Here is a 22,280-nt window from a genome sequence, read left to right on the forward strand (position 1 = left end):
AACGAAAGTGGCACACCAAGCTTGGTCCTTTAAGCCAAAAGATCACTTCTTGGCACCACAAATGACATGAACAAATGTTTAACCCTCACAACTCAGAATCACAGCTCCTTAAGCCCCACAAATGCTGAACCTAAACTCAGAAAGAGGTTCCCTACTCACCACCAAGGCCAGCCCTTACTCACTCAAGTGTTTGGGAGAAGATTCAATGAAGAATAAGGAAGAAAAGGCCACTTGGCTCACAAGATGCAAGGTGACCAGCAATGGAACAGTACCAAAGGGCTGATCAACCTCCAAAGGTCACGTAGGAAAAGAATAACCTAGGGATTTGAGCCCAAAAGTCATATATATAGCTCACTTAACATCAAACACACAGTATTAGTAAAAATAGCTACGCTTAGCATTTTAATCCCAAACTCAGGGTTCTTAACCTACTCATTTTTCTAAGAATTTTCATATTTTTATTTTATTTTTCGGAGCACCTTTTCGGTACGCGCTTTTCTATAGCCAGTATCAGTTCTCATTATTTTGACTTGAAACTCGTTTTCCAAGTCCTATATATTATTCTAGTAATTATCATGTACTTTTTATAATTTTCCGGGATACTTTTTTGGTACGCATTTATACTGAGTAGCAGAACCGGTATCTGCGCTTTTCGTCCGAAAAGCGACTTTCAGCATTATTACCCACTTACTATGTTTATTTAAGCCTCATAATAATTATTAGGGTCAGTTATGAAATCATTTCCTAATTTCTCATAATTAATTAATTAATTTCCTTAATTAACGGTGCGGGTTCTTACATTCACCCCACCTTTTTAAGGATTTTGTCCTCAAAATCAGAATATACCTTTCTGTGAAGTCGGGATGCTGTCGGAGAAGTTCGTCCTCTCACTCCCAGGTACACTCTTCAGGAGTTCTTCCTGTCCATTGCACAACAACCATTCAATCAAAAAACAATACTTGGACAACCAATCCTTGCCAAGGATGATTTCCAAATTAGCCATCGACAATCATACCAGATCTACCGAGAAGTCACGACCCTCCCACTGAAACACGACATCTCGATGTACAGTGGTAGCATCACACTTTTCTCCGGTGGCGGTAGTCACCCGCAACGGTGGAGAAGCACAAACATGGGCAACACAAGCCCCAAAGCAATCGGGGTTGCCACAAACGAATGCGTAGCCCCAGAATCAAACAAAACATCAACCACAATTCCACCAATGGAAACAGTACCTCTGACAAGGTTGGGAGCTCGGTCCGGCTGCTGCCGATCTAATGTGTAAACTCGCCCCGTGGCAGGTGACATGTAAGAACCCGCACCGCTAATTAAGAAAATTAATTAGATAATTATGAGATAATTCCATAATTGACCCTAATAATTATTATGAGGCTCTAATAATTATAGTAAGTGAGTAATAATGTTGAAAGTCGTTTTTCGGACGAAAAGCGTGGATACCGGTTCTGCTAGTCGGTATAAATGTGTACCGAAAAAGTATCCCGGAAAATTATAATAAGTGCATGATAATTCCTAGAATAATATATAGGACTTGTAAAACGAGTTTCAAGTTAAAATAATGAGAACTGGTGCCAGAAACTGATACTGGCTATGAAAAGCGCCTACCAGAAAGGTACTCTGAAAAATATAAGAAAAATATGATAAATCTTGTAAAATTGAGTAGGTTCAGAATCCTAAGTTTGGGATTAAAATGCTAGGCGTAGCTATTTTTGCTAATACTGTGTGTTTGAGGTTAAGTGAGCTATATATATGACTTTTGGGCTCGAAACCCTAAGTTATTCTATTCCTACGTGACCTTTGGAGGCTGATCAGCCCTTTGGTACTATTCCATTGCTGGTCACCTTGCACCTTGTGAGCCAAGTGGCCTTTTCTTCCTTGTTCTTCATTGAATCTTCTCCCAAACACTTGAGTGAGTAAGGGCTGGCCTTGGTGGTGAGTAGGGAACCTCTTTCTGAGTTTAGGTTTAGTATTTGTGGGGCTTAAGGAGCTGTGATTCTGAGTTGTGAGGGTTAAACCTTTGTTCATGTCATTTGTGGTGCCAAGAAGTGATCTTTTGGCTTAAAGGACCAAGTTTGGTGTGCCACTTTCGTTTTTGAACCAAGTCAGAACCTTGGAGCTGAGTTTGGAGCTCCAAGTTACCTCATTTTCGGAGTTTTGGTGCATTGGAAGGTATACCATGATCACCCTTGTGTATTTTGATGTTTTAAGCTTGTTTAAGCAATTAAAAATCGTAACTTGAACCATTTGATAAAAGGAAGGTGTTTCTGGGTTCATAACATGTTAATAAACATCTGTTTAAGGAGTTTTTGGACTCCAGATCGAGTTTGGATCATTGGAGGTCGATTTTACCTTTAAAACTCAGTTTTATGCATTCTGTCGAAGAAGTATTCGAATACTTTTCGGGCAGTATTCGAATACTTCCTGGAAAAAGGCAGTAATCGAATACTTCACGAGACAACAACGACCTAGTTTAGTAAAATTGCGATATCTCGAGCCTCAGAGCTCTAAATAGAGGGAGGTTTAGACCTATGTGAAGCTAACACATAGGGCTACAAACCTGTAAATTTTCAGATCCATTGGATAATTGGATTTCTCTCAGTGTATATTTGAAGTCGAGACCCTATTGCTGGAAATTCAGTTTGTTGTAGGAACTTTGCAAAAATCATAACCGGAGTTAAACAACTCCGATTGAGGCATAAGATATGTCGTTGGAAAGCTTGAGATGTCTAGTTTAACATAGTAAAATCTTAGAGTATTTGGTCAAGAGTTGCAATGGTAGTTTTAATCTGGTAGTCGAATACTCATGGCAGGAGTATTGGAATACTTTTCTGGGAAGAAAAGTATTCAGATACCTTTGAATAAGTATTCGAATACTGGAAAGTATTCGAATACAGTGAGGTTTGGTATTCGGATACTGTGATATTCGGATAATGGGGGGAAAAGTATTCAGATACTTGGTAGTATTCGAATACTTAAATGAAAGTAATCGAATACTTTCTAGAGAGCTGGAGTATTCGAATACTACTCGTGGAGTATTCGAATACCTCCTGCAGAAACAACATGAAATGAGTTAAAATAAGTAAGAAAACCTTAATCACTTAGTGGAATCTGAACTATGATTATTGATGATTAATTATGGTATGGGCAGATTGTGATTGTGCTATTTTTGGGCCTTGAGCTTGTGTGGACTCTTGGCATTGGATAGCTAGCTTGCAAGGTAAGCTTTCGTGTCCTCGGTTTAGCCATGTTGTGGTTCCACCATGTCCCATGGGGGTATGGTTATATGCATGCTATGTTACATGCTTTTGATGTTTTGGAAATGCTATTGAGTTGTTATATGCTAGTGCCTTTATGATATGCATGTGGTGTTCCACCTATACGGTAAGCCTGAGTATGTAGTACATACAATATGGTGAGGCTGTGGGTGAGGTGCAAGCAGTGTTCCTTGTACTATCTGTAGGTAATAGATGTATTCCTGCATTTCTATGGCCAGTAGTATAGTATATACACACATGGCATGAATATCTATTGCACTGCATAGTTTTGGAACTTATATTGGAAATTACTACTTTTGAACTTATATTGCACATATAAGTGAGCTTGGGGTGGAAGATCCTTGAGGACCGCTTGTCTTACTAAGATTTCTGATTTAGAGATCTCACCCCACGTTTGGGGAATGCTTATTTCAGGTCCAAATGCGGGGGTTGAGACCTCTAGTGGCAGGAGGCCAGAGCTTAGCTGATAGATGTTACATATTTATGCTGCGTATGCTGATATGCTGTTATGATTGGATGTGGATCTTATTTACTGTCTTATGCTTTTAGCTTCAGTTTATGGATTTCTCTGTTGAGACTCTGTTGGTTATGCTGTTGATTTGGTGAGCATGGGGATTGTCCATGCCACATAGACTTGATTATATCTTGTTTTATGTTGGAGTTGTATTAATGTATTGATAACACATATTTTGTTACACTTATTTGTTACTCTTGATTAGTATTTTTAGGATTTATTTGAATAAAATAATGATTGTTAGAGTTAATTTAGGTTTTTAGTTTTTAATTGGGTTTAATTTATTTTCGTCAGAATTTTTCAGCTTTACGTTACTTTTGTATTTTGGCCATATCTCGGTCCATAGTTGTCGGATTGACTCCTTTCTTGTTGGGTTTTTCAGATAACACAGAGAGCTACAATTCTTGTGCAGAGCTCTAAGCCCAATTCGGACTAGAAGCTGGTAGATTTCGGACACCAAGTTGGACGCGTTTTGCTGAAGTTTTGTTTGACTATTGGGCTTGTAATTTAAATTAAAACCCAATTACTTAAGTGGCCCAAAGCCAAGTTTTATTGTTTCATTTTATTTTATTCGGTTTTTTTATTTTATGTTTGGGCTGAAGCAATGAAACCCTAGCCGTCCTGCGTGACGGCTATTTAAAGGGGACTCTAGGAAACCCTTGGGAGTCAGTTTTTACAACAGAGAAGTTCTCTCTGAGTTTTTATTCAATTGCGTTCTTCATCTTTTTTTCTTCTTCTTCTTCTTCTTCTTTTTATTTCAATTATGTTTACTTTAGCCATGCGAGGCTAAGAACCTTTTAATCAACCTAAGGGTAATGGATTCCATGGATTGGTCTTGAGGATCTGCGTTTATTTCAAATCAGTTTTGTTTCCCTTCCCAACTCAGATTGATATCGTGCGATCGTGGATATTCAATCTGAGGTTCGCGATTGCGATTATGGAAAGGGATTAATCATCAGATTTGATGATTAGGTTGATTGACCCTATGACCTTAAATCAAGCGGGCTGATACTCTGCGATTGTATGAGTAGAAGCATCGTCTTTGATCAAATGCTAAGCGATCGCTTAGAGAGGGTTGTCAATTGGAAATAAGGATTCTGATCCGATCGACAAATCAATCACGATTCTGATATCTTCTTATCCGAGGAAAGACGTCCATGGAACCCAAACCTTAGGTTGGTTATTTTTAATTACGAATTTTTATTCCAAATTTATATTCTGCCTTTTTAATTATTGAATCAAAATCCAAAATCCCCCTTTTAATTTTCTGTTCTCATAAGCGATTTTAACCAAAACAATTTCCTTGAGAGACGACTTAGGGTTTCCACTTTACTGCAAATTTTCTGAACCCTAAAGAATTAATTTTTAATTTGCGCGAGTTCGACAGCTTGTGTCAAATTTGGCGTCGTTGCCGGGGAAATTGCATCGGTCTAAATCGCTTTCTGATTCTTGATCATCTTCTTTTTCTTTAACTTTCGTTTTTGAAAAAAAAATAAAAAAAAATAAAATAAAAAAATAAATAAATTGGGGAAATCGGTAAAACTTCAGTTTGAGCGATTGGTTCCAGGAGTTCTATTCCCCAAAGGAATTCGACCTTCTGAGCATAAGTCACACCCTTAAGGGTGTGAGGTGACCCTTTTTTTTGCAAAATTATTTCGTTTACTAACCGTTTTTTCTGTTTCTTTGCCGTTGCAGGACGTATCGGGTATTTCTGAACTTGTTCAACTTGCTCTGATCGCTCTGAAAATTTGTGAGCTGAAGGAGACGATCATCCCTGTCAAAAGTCGTGAGGGTTTGCCTCACGAATCAGGCCCTGGTTTTCCCAAATTCCTTCGTTTACTATTTTATTTTATTTTTCGAAAATTTTTTATTTGATTTTTTGAGTCCGTAGGGTCATTTAGAGTTTAGGAGAGTTGGTCTCATATCATTCTGAGTTCATTTAGTATTTTTAGTAGATTTAGTTTTGCTTCTGTTTGCTGTGTATCCAATTTTTCACCCTACAGATGCTTGTCCTTTCTTTCCAGAGAGCGGTTTCCAAGTTGATCAGTCTGTTGCTGCAGTTTTTCCTGGCATGTCACAGTTCCAGCAGCAAAACAATCATTTCTCTAATGCATATAATCATGGCTGGAAAAATCATCCAAATCTCAATTGGAATCAGAACCAGCAAAGTGCACCATTCCAACAGAGGCAGCAATTTGCACCTTCTCAACAGAGGCAAAATTTTCAACAATTTGCACCTCCACAGCCAATGCAGCAGCAAGCCAGTAGCGATGGTCCTTCTTTGGAGGATTTAGTGAAGCAGATGGCAACAATCAATCTGCAATTCCAGCAGATTACTGAGTATTCCCTTCAGAATCTGCAAACACAGATTGGCCAGCTTGCAACGTCAATAAGTCAAAATCAACAAGCAAGTGGCAGCTCCCTTCCATCCCAAACAGTTCCAAATCCAAAAGGAAGCGAAAATGTGAGTGCTATTACTCTGCGGTCTGGCAAGCATATGGAGGAGCCGAACCACACTGCTGCTGAGTCATCTAAGGGAAGTGACACTAGCTCCAAGAAGCAGAGCACTGATACATCTGATCATCCTGTTTTCTGCATTGATGTGATAGATGAAGTTGTTGAGGATTTTTCTCCTGAATTCCTTGCTGTTTTTTCATCTATTCATGGTTCTGATTTCTGTGATTGTAGTGATAGTCAAGAGTGCATTGTGTGTGCTGAAATAACATCACATCTTTCTGGTTTTAACGATGCACTTATTGATGAATCTGATTCTGAGTGCGAATCTGCATTATCTGAATTGCCTGCTGATATTTTTGATGATCCTAATTCTGTTTCTGAGAATTTGTTTACAGGCATACCTGCTGACTTGTTTTTTGCAGAATTTGCACCCGCTAGACTTCTTCCATCCATTGAGCAGCCTCCGAAATTGGAGTTAAATATTCTGCCTGACCATCTGAAGTATTCATATCTGGAGGAAAATGAACAGTTACATGTGATAGTGGCCAAGAACCTTCTACCTGAGCAAGAGGAAAAGCTTTTGACATTGCTGAAAGAAAGTAAGAAGGCAATTGGATGGACTTTAGCAGATAATGTAGAAATTAGTCCTTCCACGTGCATGCACCACATTTTACTTGAAGGTGTTAAACCAGGGAGGCATAAATCAGGCTGTTTGATGCTGTTTATTCTCCTTAGGGAGTTCAGGGAGTTTTCTTCCCTCTTTTTCTTTTCTTTCTGTTATTTGCATTTTTATTTTTCTTTTCCTTTCTTTCTTTTAGTTTATGATTTTTTCGTAGGTAGATTTTCCTTTTCTTTCTGGTAATTATTGAGTGGTACATAGAGTAGACATAGATCACAGTGTTTGATAGCATAAATCTGTTGGGCTTTGATCTCGATTCTTGGATTACAACTACCTGTTGATTGATTCTGTGTTGTTGATTGCATGACTTGGTTTACCCTTGTGAGGTTTTGAGCCTGCATACATGGCATATCTTCTGGCCATGCTTTCTTTCTTGTGTGTTTCTGCTCTTGATTGTTGTCCTCTAGAACTTGCTCTTATTCTTTTTGAAACTGCATTTTTCACTTGCATGAATGAACATGATTGAGGCATTCTTTCTTTTCTGTACCCACTTTAGCCAGATAGTCGTCCCTTATATTATTATCCCTTGGTGAGCCCCTTTGAGCCTTTATATCTTTTATTTCTTAAGCCGCATTACAAGCCTAAGTGAAAAACCAATTAATTCCACACCCTGGAGTTTTACTGAGCATTGGTTTCATTGTGATGTTGTGTTAGTGTGGGGGGTGACTATCTAATTCATTTCTGCTATGTGGTTTTACTTCTTCAAAACAAAAAAAAAAAAAAAAAAAAAAAAAAAAAAAAAAAAAAAAAAAAAAAAAAAAAAAAAAAAAAAAAAAAAAAAAAAAAACAAAAAAAAAAAAAAAAAAATAAAAAAAAAAAAAAAAAAACAAAAAAAACAAAAAAAAAAAAAAAAAATGTTTATCTTTTCAGTATCTTTGTTTTATGTTCTTAGTTTAGTTCTTAACTTTTGCTCTTTGTAAAATTCTGGGGTGTTTAGCTTTCTCTTCCATATTCATCCATACCTTTACCTCAGCCCCATTACAACCCTGCATAAAGCCCTCTTGATTTGTGCATGCATGTGTTATGAGCAGTGGAGAAGTAGAACTTGAGCAAGCCTATGGTAGGATGATTTTCTTGAGTTGATTTGAGTGATATACTGAATTAACTGATACACTTGAGAGAAAAATTGAGAGCATCTTGTGAGGAACCATTTTATGCAGTTAGCAGTTGCAGTTGAAGTTAGCAGGTCTTGTGATTTGAGATTAGGGAATTTCTGTCCTGATTGATTTATCTGTAGAAGACTTGTGATCTTTGTATATTTTCTGTATGCTTGGTAATTGTTAGAAAGGATTGGTTGATCTTAGTATTTACTTTCAATTTTAGTTTTTGCCCAGGAGTGCAAAAAGATAAGTGTGGGGGAATTTGATAACACATATTTTGTTACACTTATTTGTTACTCTTGATTAGTATTTTTAGGATTTATTTGAATAAAATAATGATTGTTAGAGTTAATTTAGGTTTTTAGTTTTTAATTGGGTTTAATTTATTTTCGTCAGAATTTTTCAGCTTTACGTTACTTCTGTATTTTGGCCATATCTCGGTCCATAGTTGTCGGATTGACTCCGTTCTTGTTGGGTTTTTCAGATAACACAGAGAGCTACAATTCTTATGCAGAGCTCTAAGCCCAATTCGGACTAGAAGCTGGTCGATTTCGGACACCAAGTTGGACGCGTTTTGCTGAAGTTTTGTTTGACTATTGGGCTTGTAATTTAAATTAAAACCCAATTACTTAAGTGGCCCAAAGCCAAGTTTTATTGTTTCATTTTATTTTATTCGGTTTTTTTATTTTATGTTTGGGCTGAAGCAATGAAACCCTAGCCGTCCTGCGTGACGGCTATTTAAAGGGGACTCTAGGAAACCCTTGGGAGTCAGTTTTTACAACAGAGAAGTTCTCTCTGAGTTTTTATTCAATTGCGTTCTTCATCTTTTTTTTTCTTCTTCTTCTTCTTTTTATTTCAATTATGTTTACCTTAGCCATGCGAGGCTAAGAACCTTTTAATCAACCTAAGGGTAATGGATTCCATGGATTGGTCTTGAGGATCTGCGTTTATTTCAAATCAGTTTTGTTTCCCTTCCCAACTCAGATTGATATCGTGCGATCGTGGATATTCAATCTGAGGTTCGCGATTGCGATTATGGAAAGGGATTAATCATCAGATTTGATGATTAGGTTGATTGACCCTATGACCTTAAATCAAGCGGGCTGATACTCTGCGATTGTATGAGTAGAAGCATCGTCTTTGATCAAATGCTAAGCGATCGCTTAGAGAGGGTTGTCAATTGGAAATAAGGATTCTGATCCGATCGACAAATCAATCACGATTCTGATATCTTCTTATCCGAGGAAAGACGTCCATGGAACCCAAACCTTAGGTTGGTTATTTTTAATTACGAATTTTTATTCCAAATTTATATTCTGCCTTTTTAATTATTGAATCAAAATCCAAAACCCCCCTTTTAATTTTCTGTTCTCATAAGCGATTTTAACCAAAACAATTTCCTTGAGAGACGACTTAGGGTTTCCACTTTACTGCAAATTTTCTGAACCCTAAAGAATTAATTTTTAAATGAGGTATTTCAGTTAGATGTCTATTTGCAATTTACATACAGGCGATGTTTTTAAGAAATTGATTAAGTAATCAACTTGGCTAAGTATAATGACGTCATAATTGAAAAGAAAAAGATATTCCGCATTTTTAATCAAGTGCAGCTTAATACTATGATATGTTAACAAACCGGGTATACACGGGGTGTTACATTTTATTGTATTAGAGCAATGGTTCGAGGGAAAAGCCTGTATGTATTACAATAACTAGGATGCTTGGTTATTTCTGTCTTGTGTGTTTGCTCCGTTGAGTGTTCTTATGATGATGCACATGTGATCACATTGCGTGGGCCTGATCAACTCATAATGTGTGTAACTTGTGCAAAGTCATGGTAATACCCATGAGAACCCGCGAGACTGCTGAGGGTCAACCTGACCCAGTCCTGACTGCATTGGCTGAGATGCAGGAGGCCACTAGATTGGCCAACGTGGCAATGATGGAAGCCGCTTGAGAAGCGAGGCAGAAGGCCACGAAGGATGCTCTTGAGGCAAATCGGCTGGCGAACATGACCTTGATGCGGGTTATGTTGGAGGAGATGAGGGCTGGCCCTGCTGTTGGTCAGTATCCTCCGCCACCACCTCCACCGCCACCATCGCTGCCGCCTCCACCTAGTGTTCAGGATGAGAGCCTGAGTCACATTGATAGTGCTACTCATGTCACTGGGGTGATGGAACCTTTTATGGAGCCTGCTGAGGACCGTGACGTGATTGACCGTAGGCTGAACGCTTTTAGAAAGCATAAGCCCCCTGCTTTTGATGGGTCTTATGACCCTATTACTGCAGTAAGATGGCTGCAGGCGTTGGACAAGATCTTTCGGATCATGCAGTGCACTGATCCGCAGAAGCTGATGTTTGCGACTTTTATGCTGGAAGGCGATGCCCATGAGTGGTGGATGAACACCTCTCACGCTTTCGAGATGCAGGGTTGATGGGACGTAAATTCATTCCCATCTAAGCCCATTTTGATGGCAAAATACCATACGTTCCATCATCTGATGAGCAACTTCAGCATGAAAATCACTTGTTTTACACATTTGTGACAAAAACACAGTGGGGGAACAAATGGTAACGTATTCCTTTAAAATATATTAAAAGGGGAACAGACTGAGACGCATTTAATGCACCTGCTCCATTCATTTAATGCTTCTGTACACTTTGCAGGTAACGTAGAGTTAAAGACTTCTCATTGGCTGAAAACGAAAGCAAAGCATGGGAAGGTCTGCAAACAACGGCTAATCATCACCAAACCCTTTTCCATCCAGCAATTCACGCAAGCTTCACACTCTGCTGCCACAATCCCGTCTCCTCATTCAAGCAACTAGCTCAAAGGAATTACAGTCTTGTCACTCCTCTTCCAGCTATAAATAAAACCACCCTCACACAAAAACATCATCGAATCCTGGAGGGTTTGCAGTCCGAAAGGAAGAGATCACTTAGTAGTAGTTAGTAACTTAGTTTAATTTTAAGTTGTAACTGTAGTTAAGTGACAACCCCTCTTCTCTTCTCTGTAAACAACCATCAAGACTCCTCACGAGCAAATACCCATCTTTCTCCATTTTCTGTTTCTTTTTATAAACTGTCTTTGAAATTAATATAAGTGATTTTCTCTTCGTTCCAATCATTATCTCTTGACTGAATCTCGGGTCTATGTGATCTTTGTTAAGAATATTATGTTTAAACTATCAGCCATGAGCTGAACTATCTGTGGAACGGGTAAACTGTGAAACTCTTAAAGAACTGTTTTCAAAACTCTTGACCGAAGCTTTTTGTATTTCTTTGGCTAAGTAAGCTATATTCATTGTGCGCCAATGGAAATTGGGTACATACTGAGAAAGGAACTTCCATAAGGAAGGGATTTCAGACAGCTTAGCCATTGGGGGAAGGTAGATGTCATGGCAAAAACGCTACTGGTCACCTTAGGAATAAGGGGCCAACTCGTCCATTTTAAGGTTCTAAACTAAGTACCTGTTGGAGTCAAGGGAGCCATAGGAATATGGAAACTTGTGAGCCATCTAGACCATAAGCTGAGGAATCAGAGTTGGCAGGCAAAGAAACTGGGACAAAGCCAAAAGGTACTAAGTTTTGAGCAGAGAAAACAGCCCCTTTAAAAGTGAAACAATAAATTTGTTCCTTCTGTTAAACTGTTTTAATCACCACCCTGTTGTCTCTTGATTATAGTTATTTCTGTTTTAGTAGTTGTTATTTTATTTTATTTAGTACCTATAAAAAATCCAATGATTATTATCTCACCTTCTTCTAAACAGGAAGGATCACATACATAACGCAGCGAGCAACTGTTTACCATCAGATTGAACCTATTGTTCATGAGGAACGTTGTCAAGACAGTAGGGAACGTTTGACCAGACAGTTCATTTACTAATTTTTCTTCTCATTTTCATTCTTTATAAACAGTGATAAAACAATAATTAGCACTCTATCCTCGTGAGAACGATAATTTGGGCATTAATACTCCCTTTATCACTTGATGCGTGCACTTGCGCACTTGGGTTAGAACTAAGGGACGAATCTGTGTTCTGCAAGAACAAAGGAACCTCCCCTATCAAAACTTATATTTTTCCACCATCAGCAAACCACCCAACAAGTTTTTGGCGCCGTTGCCGGGGATAGAAACACTAAATGTTGTTCTTATCATTGTTTTCTAACACATATACTGTATATCTGACGTTACTTTTATATTTTTTTCTCTTTATTACTGAATTTGTTATGCATATATATACCCTGTGCTATTGGATTATGAGTGAAGAGTTTGAAACAGACTCTGACCACTCCATTGAAGTTTCCTGAGTTTCTCTCTGATCCTGAGCCAGAACATACACTCCATAGGAGAAGAAGGAACCTCATGGAAGAATTTTCTGAAAACATGGTTGATCACAATAATAACAATGAAGAGGTTCCCCCTGAACAGAACTTCAGAACTTTGGCTGCTCCTTTCAGGAACAGACCAGATAGGGGAGTAATCCTTCCCCCTGTAGCACCAAATTTTGAACTAAAACCTATCATGTTCCACATGATTAGGGAAGCAGGGGTCTTCAATGGACTCCCTGCAGAAGATCCTTACACACACCTCACAACATTCCAAGATATTTGTGATAATTTTAAAGCTGAGGGTCTAATAGAGGAGAGCAAGAGAATGAGGTTGTTCCCTCACTTTTTGGGCTTAAAAGCTAAAACATGGATGAAAACTCTCACCCATATATCAATCCACACATGGGAAGAACTCTCTAACAAGTTCATAGAGAGGTTTCTCCCAATGTCTCGACAAGCTGATGTTAGAGCTGAAATCTCTAACTTCAGAATGTTTTATGGAGAAAATCTCTATGAAGCATGAGAGAGATACAAGGACATCATAAGAAAATGTCCAAACCATGGGGTAGAGAGTTGGGGAGTGTTACAATCTTTCTATAAGGGACTTGACCATACTTCTCAATCTCACTTAGATTTTGCTGCAGGAGGATATTTCTTTACAGGAACACTTGAATCAAGGTACGAAATCATAGAAAGGACTGCTGAAAGATGACTCCAATGGCCAATAGACAGAGTGAGCCCAGTGAGGAAGCCAGGCATGCTAGAACTGGATAGACAAACAGCCATGGAAGCCCAGCTGAAATCACTCAAGAATGAAGTGAAGAACTTGAAAACTGACCAAGCAGCACCAATGATGGAAGTCTTACAACTCACAGCAACTGAAACAGAACCATGCTCAGCCTGTGGTGTCCTTCATGACTCAACAGACTGCCCATCCACTGCATTGGTGTGTTATGCAGAAATTTTGGCAATAGGAACTTCACCAAGATAATCAACAAGCAGGACGAAATACACATTCAAGCCCTGGAAGAACTATCATTAAGGATCAGAACCACAACACCCAATGGAGGCCACCCATTAACCAGAGACCATTCAACAACAATCAGCAGCAGTATCAGCAATGTAGCAGCAGTGGAACGTTTGAACAAAGAAGAAACAACTACGTTCCGTTCCACAGAGATGACCAACGCATCAACACCCTGGAAAATTATGTCAAGGAATATGTCACCAGGAATGATGCAGTGGTCAGGAACATTGAGTCCCATCTGGGGCAGATTGCTGCCCACCTTCAGACCAGAACACCAGGATCACTACCAGGGGACACTGACGTCCCCTCAACCAATGATTAGTAGTTTTATTTCATTTTATTTAGTACTTATAAAAACTCCAATGGTTATTATCTCACCTTCTTCTAAACAAGAAGGACCACATACAGAACGCAGCGAGCAACTGTTTACCATCAGATTGAACCTACTGTTCATGAGGAACGTTGTCAAGACAGTAGGGAACATTTGACCAGACAGTTCATTTACTAACTTTTCTTCTCATTTTCATTCTTTATAAACAGTGATAAAACAATAATTAGCACTCTATCATCGTGAGAACGATAAATTGGGCATTAATACTCCCTTTATTACTTGATGCGTGCACTTGCGCACTTGGGTTAGAACTAAGGGACGAATCTGTGTTCTGCAAGAACAAAGGAACCTCCCCTATCAGAACTTATATTTTTCCACCATCAGCAAACCACCCAACAAGTTTTTGGCGCCGTTGCCGGGGATAGAAACACTAATTGTTGTTCTTATCATTGTTTTCTAACACATATACTGTATATCTGACGTTACTTTTAAATTTTTTTCTCTTTATCACTGAATTTGTTGTGCATATATATACCCTGTGCTATTGCTTTATGAGTGAAGAGTTTGAAACAGACTCTGACCACTCCATTGAAGTACCTGAGTTTCTCTCTGATCCTGAGCCAGAACATACACTGCATAGGAGAAGAAAGAACCTCATGGAAGAATTTCCTGAAAACATGGCTGATCACAATAATAACAATGAAGAGGTTCCCCCTGAACAGAACTTCAGAACTTTGGCTGCTCCTTTCAGGAACAGACCAGATAAGGGAGTAATCCTTCCCCCTATAGCACCAAATTTTGAACTAAAACCTATCATGTTCCACATGATTAGGGAAGCAGGGGTCTTCAATGGATTCCCTGCAGAAGATCCTTACACACACCTCACAACATTCCAAGATATTTGTGATAATTTTAAAGCTGAGGGTGTAACAGAGGAGAGCATGAGAATGAGGTTGTTCCCTCACTCCTTGGGCTTAAAAGCTAAAACATAGATGAAAACTCTCACCCCTGGATAAATCCACACATGGGAAGAACTCTCTAACAAGTTCATAGAGAGGTTTCTCCAAATGTCTCGACAAGCTGATGTTAGAGCTGAAATCTCTAACTTCAGAATGTTTTATGGAGAAAATCTCTATGAAGCATGGGAGAGATACAAGGACATCATAAGAAAATGTCCAAACCATGGGGTAGAGAGTTGGGGAGTGTTACAATCTTTCTATAAGGGACTTGACCATACTTCTCAATCTCACTTAGATTTTGCTGTAGAAGGATATTTCTTTACAGGAACACTTGAATCAAGGTACGAAATCATAGAAGGGACTGCTGAATGATGTCTCCAATGGCCAATAGACAGAGTGAGCCCAGTGAGGAAGCCAAGCATGCTAGAACTGGATAGACAAACAGCCATGGAAGCCCAACTGGCATCACTCAAGAATGAAGTGAAGAACTTGAAAACTGACCAAGCAGCACCAAGGATGGAAGTCTTACAACTCACAGCAACTGAAACAGATCCATGCTCAGCCTGTGGTGTCCTTCATGACTCAACAGACTGCCCATCCACTGCATTGGTGTGTTATGCAGAAATTTTGGCAATAGGAACTTTACCAGAGATAATCAACAAGCAGGACAAAATACACATTCAAGCCCTGGAGGAACTATCATTAAGGATCAGAACCACAACACCCAATGGAGGCCACCCATTAACCAGAGACCATTCAACAACAATCAGCAGCAGTATCAGCAAGGTAGTAGCAGTGGAACATTTGAAAAAAGAAAAAACAACTACGTTCCGTTCCACAGAGATGACCAACGCATCAACACCCTGGAAAATTATGTCAAGGAATATGTCACCAGGAATGATGCAGTGGTCAGGAACATTGAGTCCCATCTGGGGCAGATTGCTGCCAACCTTCAGACCATAACACCAGGATCACTACCAGGGGACACTGACGTCCCCTCAACCAATGATTAGTAGTTTTATTTCATTTTATTTAGTACTTATAAAAACTCCAATGGTTATTATCTCACCTTCTTCTAAACAGGAAGGACCACATACAGAACGCAGCGAGCAACTGTTTACCATCAGATTGAACCTACTGTTCATGAGGAACGTTGTCAAGACAGTAAGGAACGTTTGACCAGACAGTTCATTTACTAACTTTTCTTCTCATTTTCATTCTTTATAACCAGTGATAAAACAATAATTAGCACTCTATCCTCTCAGAACGATAATTTGGGCATTAATATTCCCTTTATTACTTGATGCGTGCACTTGCGCACTTGGGTTAGAACTAAGGGACGAATCTGTGTGCTGCAAGAACAAAGGAACCTCCCCTATCAGAACTTATATTTTTCCACCATCAGCAAACCACCCAACAAATTTTTGGCGCCGTTGTCGGGGATAGAAACACTAATTGTTGTTCTTATCATTGTTTTATAACACATATACTGTATATCTGACGTTACTTTTAAATTTTTTTCTCTTTATCACTGAATTTGTTATGCATATATATACCCTGTGCTATTGGTTTATGAGTGAAGAGTTTGAAACAGACTCTGACCACTCCATTGAAGTACCTGAGTTTCTCTCTGATCCTGAGCCAGAACATACACTCCATAGGAGAAGAAGGAACCTCATGGAAGAATTTCCTGAAAACATGGCTGATCACAATAATAACAATGAAGAGGTTCCCCCTGAACAGAACTTCAGAACTTTGGCTGCTCCTTTCAGGAACAGACCAGATAAGGGAGTAATCCTTCCCCTTGTAGCACCAAATTTTGAACTAAAACCTATCATGTTCCACATGATTAGGGAAGCAGGGGTCTTCAATGGACTCCCTGCAGAAGATCCTTACACACACCTCACAACATTCCAAGATATTTGTGATAATTTTAAAGCTGAGGGTGTAACAGAGGAGAGCATGAGAATGAGGTTGTTCCCTCACTCCTTGGGCTTAAAAGCTAAAACATGGATGAAAACTCTCACCCCTGGATCAATCCACACATGGGAAGAACTCTCTAACAAGTTTATAGAGAGGTTTCTCCCAATGTCTCGACAAGCTGATGTTAGAGCTGAAATCTCTAACTTCAGAATGTTTTATGGAGAAAATCTCTATGAAGCATGGGAGAGATACAAGGACATCATAAGAAAATGTCCTAACCATGGGGTAGAGAGTTGGGGAGTGTTACAATCTTTCTATAAAGGACTTGACCATACTTCTCAATCTCACTTAGATTTTGCTGCAGGAGGATATTTTTTTCTAGGAACACTTGAATCAAGATACGAAATCATAGAAGGGACTGCTGAAAGATGTCTCCAATGGACAATAGACAGAGTGAGCCCAGTGAGGAAGCCAAGCATGCTAGAATTGGATAGACAAACAGCCGTGGAAGCCCAGCTGGCATCACTCAAGAATGAAGTGAAGAACTTGAAAACTAACCAAGTAGCACCAAGGATGGAAGTCTTATAACTCACAGCAACTGAAACAGAACCATGCTTAGCCTGTGGTGTCCTTCATGACTCAACAGACTGCCCATCCACTGCATTGGGGTGTTATACAGAAATTTTGGCAATAGGAACTTCACCAGAGATAATCAACAAGCAGGACGAAATACACATTCAAGCCCTGGAGGAACTATCATTAAGGATCAGAACCACAACACCCAATGGAGGTCACCCATTAACCAGAGACCATTCAACAACAATCAGCAGCAGTATCAGCAAGGTAGCAGCAGTGGAACGTTTGAACAAAGAAGAAACAACTACGCTCCGTTCCACAGAGATGACCAACGCATCAACACCCTGGAAAATTATGTCAAGGAATATGTCACCAGGAATGATGCAGTGGTCAGGAACATTGAATCCCATCTGGGGCAGATTGCTGCCAACCTTCAGACCAGAACACCAGGATCACTACCAGGGGACACTGACGTCCCCTCAACCAATGATTAGTAGTTTTATTTCATTTTATTTAGTACTTATAAAAACTCAAATGATTATTATCTCACCTTCTTCTAAACAGGAAGGATCACATACACAACGCAGCGAGCAACTGTTTACCATCAGACTGAACCTACTGTTCATGAGGAACGTTGTCAAGACAGTAGGGAACGTTTGACCAGACAGTTCATTTACTAACTTTTCTTCTCATTTTCATTCTTTATAAACAGTGATAAAACAATAATTAGCACTCTATCCTCGTGAGAACGATAATTTGGGCATTAACACTCCCTTTATTACTTGATGCGTGCACTTGCGCACTTGGGTTAGAACTAAGGGACGAATCTGTGTTCTGCAAGAACAAAGGAACCTCCCCTATCAGAACTTATATTTTTTCCACCATCAGCAAACCACCCAACAAGTTTTTGGCACCGTTGCCGGGGATAGAAACACTAATTGTTGTTCTTATCATTGTTTTCTAACACATATACTGTATATCTGACGTTACTTTTATATATTTTTCTCTTTATCACTGAATCTGCTGTGCATATATATACCCTGTGCTATTCGTTTATGAGTGAAGAGTTTGAAACAGACTCTGACCATTCCATTGAAGTACCTGAGTTTCTCTCTTATCCTGTGCCAGAACATACACTCCATAGGAGAAGAAGGAACCTCATGGAAGAATTTCCTGAAAACATGGCTGATCACAATAATAACAATGAAGAGGTTCCCCCTGAACAGAACTTCAGAACTTTGGCTGCTCCTTTCAGGAACAGACCGGATAAGGGAGTAATCCTTCCCCCTGTAGCACCAAATTTTGAACTAAAACCTATCATGTTCCACATGATTAGGGAAGCAGGGGTCTTCAATGGACTCCCTGCAAAAGATCCTTACACACACCTCACAACATTCCAAGATATTTGTGATAATTTTAAAGCTGAGGGTGTAATAGAGGAGAGCATGAGAATGAGGTTGTTCCCTCACTCCTTGGGCTTAAAAGCTAAAACATGGATGAAAACTCTCACCCCTGGATCAATCCACACTTAGGAAGAACTCTCTAACAAGTTCATAGAGAGGTTTCTCACAATGTCTCGACAAGCTGATGTTAGAGCTGAAATCTCTAACTTCAGAATGTTTTATGGAGAAAATCTCGATGAAGTATGGGAGAGATACAAGGACATCATAAGAAAATGTCCAAACCATGGGGTAGAGAGTTCGGGAGTGTTACAATCTTTCTATAAGGGACTTGACCATACTTCTCAATCTCACTTAGATTTTGCTGCAGGAGGATATTTCTTTACAGGAACACTTGAATCAAGGTACGAAATCATAGAAGGGACAACTGAAAGATGTCTCCAATGGCCAATAGACAGAGTGAGCCCAGTGAGGAAGCCAGGCATGCTAGAACTGGATAGACAAACAGCCATGGAAGCCCAGCTGAAATCACTCAAGAATGAAGTGAAGAACTTGAAAACTGACCAAGCAGCACCAATGATGGAAGTCTTATGTCAAGGAATATGTCACCAGGAATGATGCAGTGGTCAGGAACATTGAGTCCCATCTGGGGCATATTGCTGCCAACCTTCAGACCAGAACACCAGGGTCACTACCAGGGGACATTGAGGTCCCCTCAACCAATGATTAGTAGTTTTATTTCATTTTATTTAGTACTTATAAAAACTCCAATGATTATTATCTCACCTTATTCTAAACAAGAAGGATCACATACATAACGCAGCGAGCAACTGTTTGCCATCAGATTGAACCTACTGTTCCTGAGGAACGTTGTCAAGACAGTAGGGAACGTTTGATCAGGCAGTTCATTTACTAACTTTTCTTCTCATTTTCACTCTTTATAAACAGTGATAAAACAATAATTAGTACTCTATCCTCGGGGGAACGATAATTTGGGCATTAATACTCCCTTTATTACTTGATGCGTGCACTTGCGCACTTGGGTTGGACCTAAGGGACGAATCTGTGTTCTGCAAGAACAGAGGAACGTCCCCTATCAGAACTTATATTTTTCCATCATCAGCAAACCACCCAACAAGTTTTTGGTGCCGTTGCCGGGGATATAAACACTAATTGTTGTTCTTATCATTGTTTTCTAACACATATACTGTATATCTGACTTTACTTATATATATATATTTTTTTTTTCTCTTTATCACTGAATCTGCTGTGCATATATATACCCTGTGCTATTTGTTTATGAGAGAAGAGTTTGAAACAGACTCTGACCACTCCATTAAAACACCTGAGTTTCTTTTGATCTTGAGCCAGAACGTACACTCCATAGGAGAAGAAGAAGGCAGGGAAGGATTTTCTGAAAACATGGCTGATCACAATAATAACAATGAAGAGGTTCCCCCTGAACAGAACTTCAGAACTTTGGCTGCTACTTTCAGCAACAGACCAGATAGGGGAGTAATCCTTCCCCCTGTAGCACCAAATTTTGAACTAAAACCTATCATGTTTCACATGATTAGGGAAGCAGGGGTCTTCAATGGACTCCCTGCAGAAGATCCTTACACACACCTCACAACATTCCAAGATATTTGTGATAATTTTAAAGATGAGGGTGTAACAGAGGAGAGCATGAGAATGAGGTTGTTCCTTCACTCCTGGGGCTTAAAAGCTAAAACATGGATGAAAACTCTCACCCCTGGATCAATCCACACATGGGAAGAACTCTCTAACAAGTTCATAGAGAGGTTTCTCCCAATGTCTCGACAAGCTGATGTTAGAGCTGAAATCTCTAACTTCATAATGTTTTATGGAGAAAATCTCTATGAAGCATGGGAGAGATACAAGGACATCATAAGAAAATGTCCAAACCATGGGGTAGAGAGTTGGGGAGTGTTACAATCTTTCTATAAGGAACTTGACTATACTTCTCGATCTCACTTAGATTTTGCTGCAGGAGGATATTTCTTTACAGGAACACTTGAATCAAGATACGAAATCATAGAAGGAACTGATGAAAGATGTCTCCAATGGCCAATAGACAGAGTGAGCCCAGTGAGGAAGCCAGACATGCTAGAACTGGATAAACAAACAGCCATGGAAGCCCAGCTGGCATCACTTATGAATGAAGTGAAGAAGCTGAGAGCTGACCAAGCAGCACCAAGGGTGGAAGTCTTACACCTCACAGCAACTGAAACAGAACCATGCTCAGCCTGTGGTGACCTTCATGACTCAACAGATTGCCCATCCACTGCATTGGTGTGTTACGCAGAAAATTTTGGCAATAGGAACTTCACCAGAGACAATCAACAAGCAGGACGAAATACACATTCAAGCCCTGGAGGAACTATCGTTAAGGATCAGAACCACAACACCCAATGGAGGCCACCCATTAACCAGAGACCATTCAACAACAATCGGCAGCAATATCAGCAAGGTAGCAGCAATGGAACGTTTGAACAAAGAAGAAACAAATACGTTGCGTTCCACAGAGATGACCAACGCATCAACACCTTGGAAAATTATGTCAAGGAATATGTCACCAGGAATGATGCAGTGGTCAGGAACATTGAGTCCCATCTAGGGCAGATTGCTGCCAACCTTCAAACTAGAACACAAGGATCACTAGGAGGGAATACTGACGTTCCTTCAACAAGCAAGACAAAAGTAACACCTATCTCCCCTTCAGAGCAAATCAAAGCTGTCACCTTAAGAAGTGGGAAAGCCACAGCACAACCCACAATTCAACCAAAGGAAAAGGAACACACTGAAGCATCTGAAGCAGCCCCAAAAGCACAACAACAATCACCAGTCACAGTTGAACAGAACACAGAACCTGAGAAGGAAGCCAACAGCCAACCAATCAGTCCAACTCAGAGCAGGCAAATATCAACAAAAATTTTGTTCCCTCAAAGAACAAAAGAGCAACAGGAGGATAAGCACTTTGGAAAGTTCCTGGACATTTTAAAACAACTTCTCATCAACATTCCTCTGGTGGACGCACTAGAACAGATGCCCAGGTACGTAAAATTGATGAAAGATGTCCTCTCAAAAAAAAGAGGAATAACGGAATATGAAACTGTAAAAATGACACAAGATAGGTGCCAGTACTTAGGCAGACTCCCACCTAAGCTTCAAGACCCAGGAAGCTTCACCATTCCTTGCATTATAGGAAACACGTACCAGGGGAAAGCCTTGTGTGATTTAGGGGCCAGCATCAATCTCATGCCCCTATCCGTCTTCAAACAATTATCCACTGGACCAGCTAAACCCACCACGGTGACTTTGTAAATGGCAGACAGATCCATCGTCAAGCCAGAAGGGAAGATTGAAGATCTGCTAGTCAAAGTAGACAAATTTATCTTACCTGCTAACTTCATCATTCTGGATTATGAAGCTGACGTTGATGTTCCCATCATTCTGGGTAGACCGTTCCTAGCAACTAGAGGAGCAGTTATCAATGTACAAAAAGGGGGAACTAACCATGAGAGTTCATGACGATGAGATCAAGTTCAATGTTATCAAAGCAATAAAGTTCCAGGATGAAGGAGAAGACTTGGAAGAATGTTCTGCTCTCACTTTGTTAGACAATCAGCCTAGCAGAAAAACAGAGGAAGAAGAATACGAGGAAGAAGA

General features: G+C 39.7%; 5 non-coding genes across 5 annotated transcripts; all 5 read right to left on the reverse strand.

The window, feature by feature from the left end:
* Positions 1 to 12,834: 12,834 nt before the first annotated feature.
* On the reverse strand, positions 12,835 to 12,941 carry LOC133290175 (small nucleolar RNA R71). The gene has a single exon (XR_009748613.1). It is a non-coding gene; the product is annotated as a small nucleolar RNA R71 (small nucleolar RNA).
* Positions 12,942 to 14,814: 1,873 nt separating this feature from the next.
* LOC133290174 (small nucleolar RNA R71) lies at positions 14,815 to 14,921 on the reverse strand. Its single transcript, XR_009748612.1, has one exon. It is a non-coding gene; the product is annotated as a small nucleolar RNA R71 (small nucleolar RNA).
* Positions 14,922 to 16,794: 1,873 nt separating this feature from the next.
* Positions 16,795 to 16,901, reverse strand: LOC133290172 (small nucleolar RNA R71). Its single transcript, XR_009748610.1, has one exon. It is a non-coding gene; the product is annotated as a small nucleolar RNA R71 (small nucleolar RNA).
* Positions 16,902 to 18,776: 1,875 nt separating this feature from the next.
* On the reverse strand, positions 18,777 to 18,883 carry LOC133290176 (small nucleolar RNA R71). Its single transcript, XR_009748614.1, has one exon. It is a non-coding gene; the product is annotated as a small nucleolar RNA R71 (small nucleolar RNA).
* A 1,534-nt stretch (positions 18,884 to 20,417) lies between these two features.
* LOC133290173 (small nucleolar RNA R71) lies at positions 20,418 to 20,524 on the reverse strand. Its single transcript, XR_009748611.1, has one exon. It is a non-coding gene; the product is annotated as a small nucleolar RNA R71 (small nucleolar RNA).
* Between the last annotated feature and the right edge of the window lie 1,756 nt (positions 20,525 to 22,280).

The sequence above is a fragment of the Gastrolobium bilobum genome, unplaced genomic scaffold (assembly GCF_033153095.1).
Source record: "Gastrolobium bilobum isolate Gb01-03AN ecotype WA unplaced genomic scaffold, APGP_CSIRO_Gbil_v1 utg10618, whole genome shotgun sequence".
NCBI classification, from domain to species: Eukaryota; Viridiplantae; Streptophyta; class Magnoliopsida; order Fabales; family Fabaceae; genus Gastrolobium; species Gastrolobium bilobum.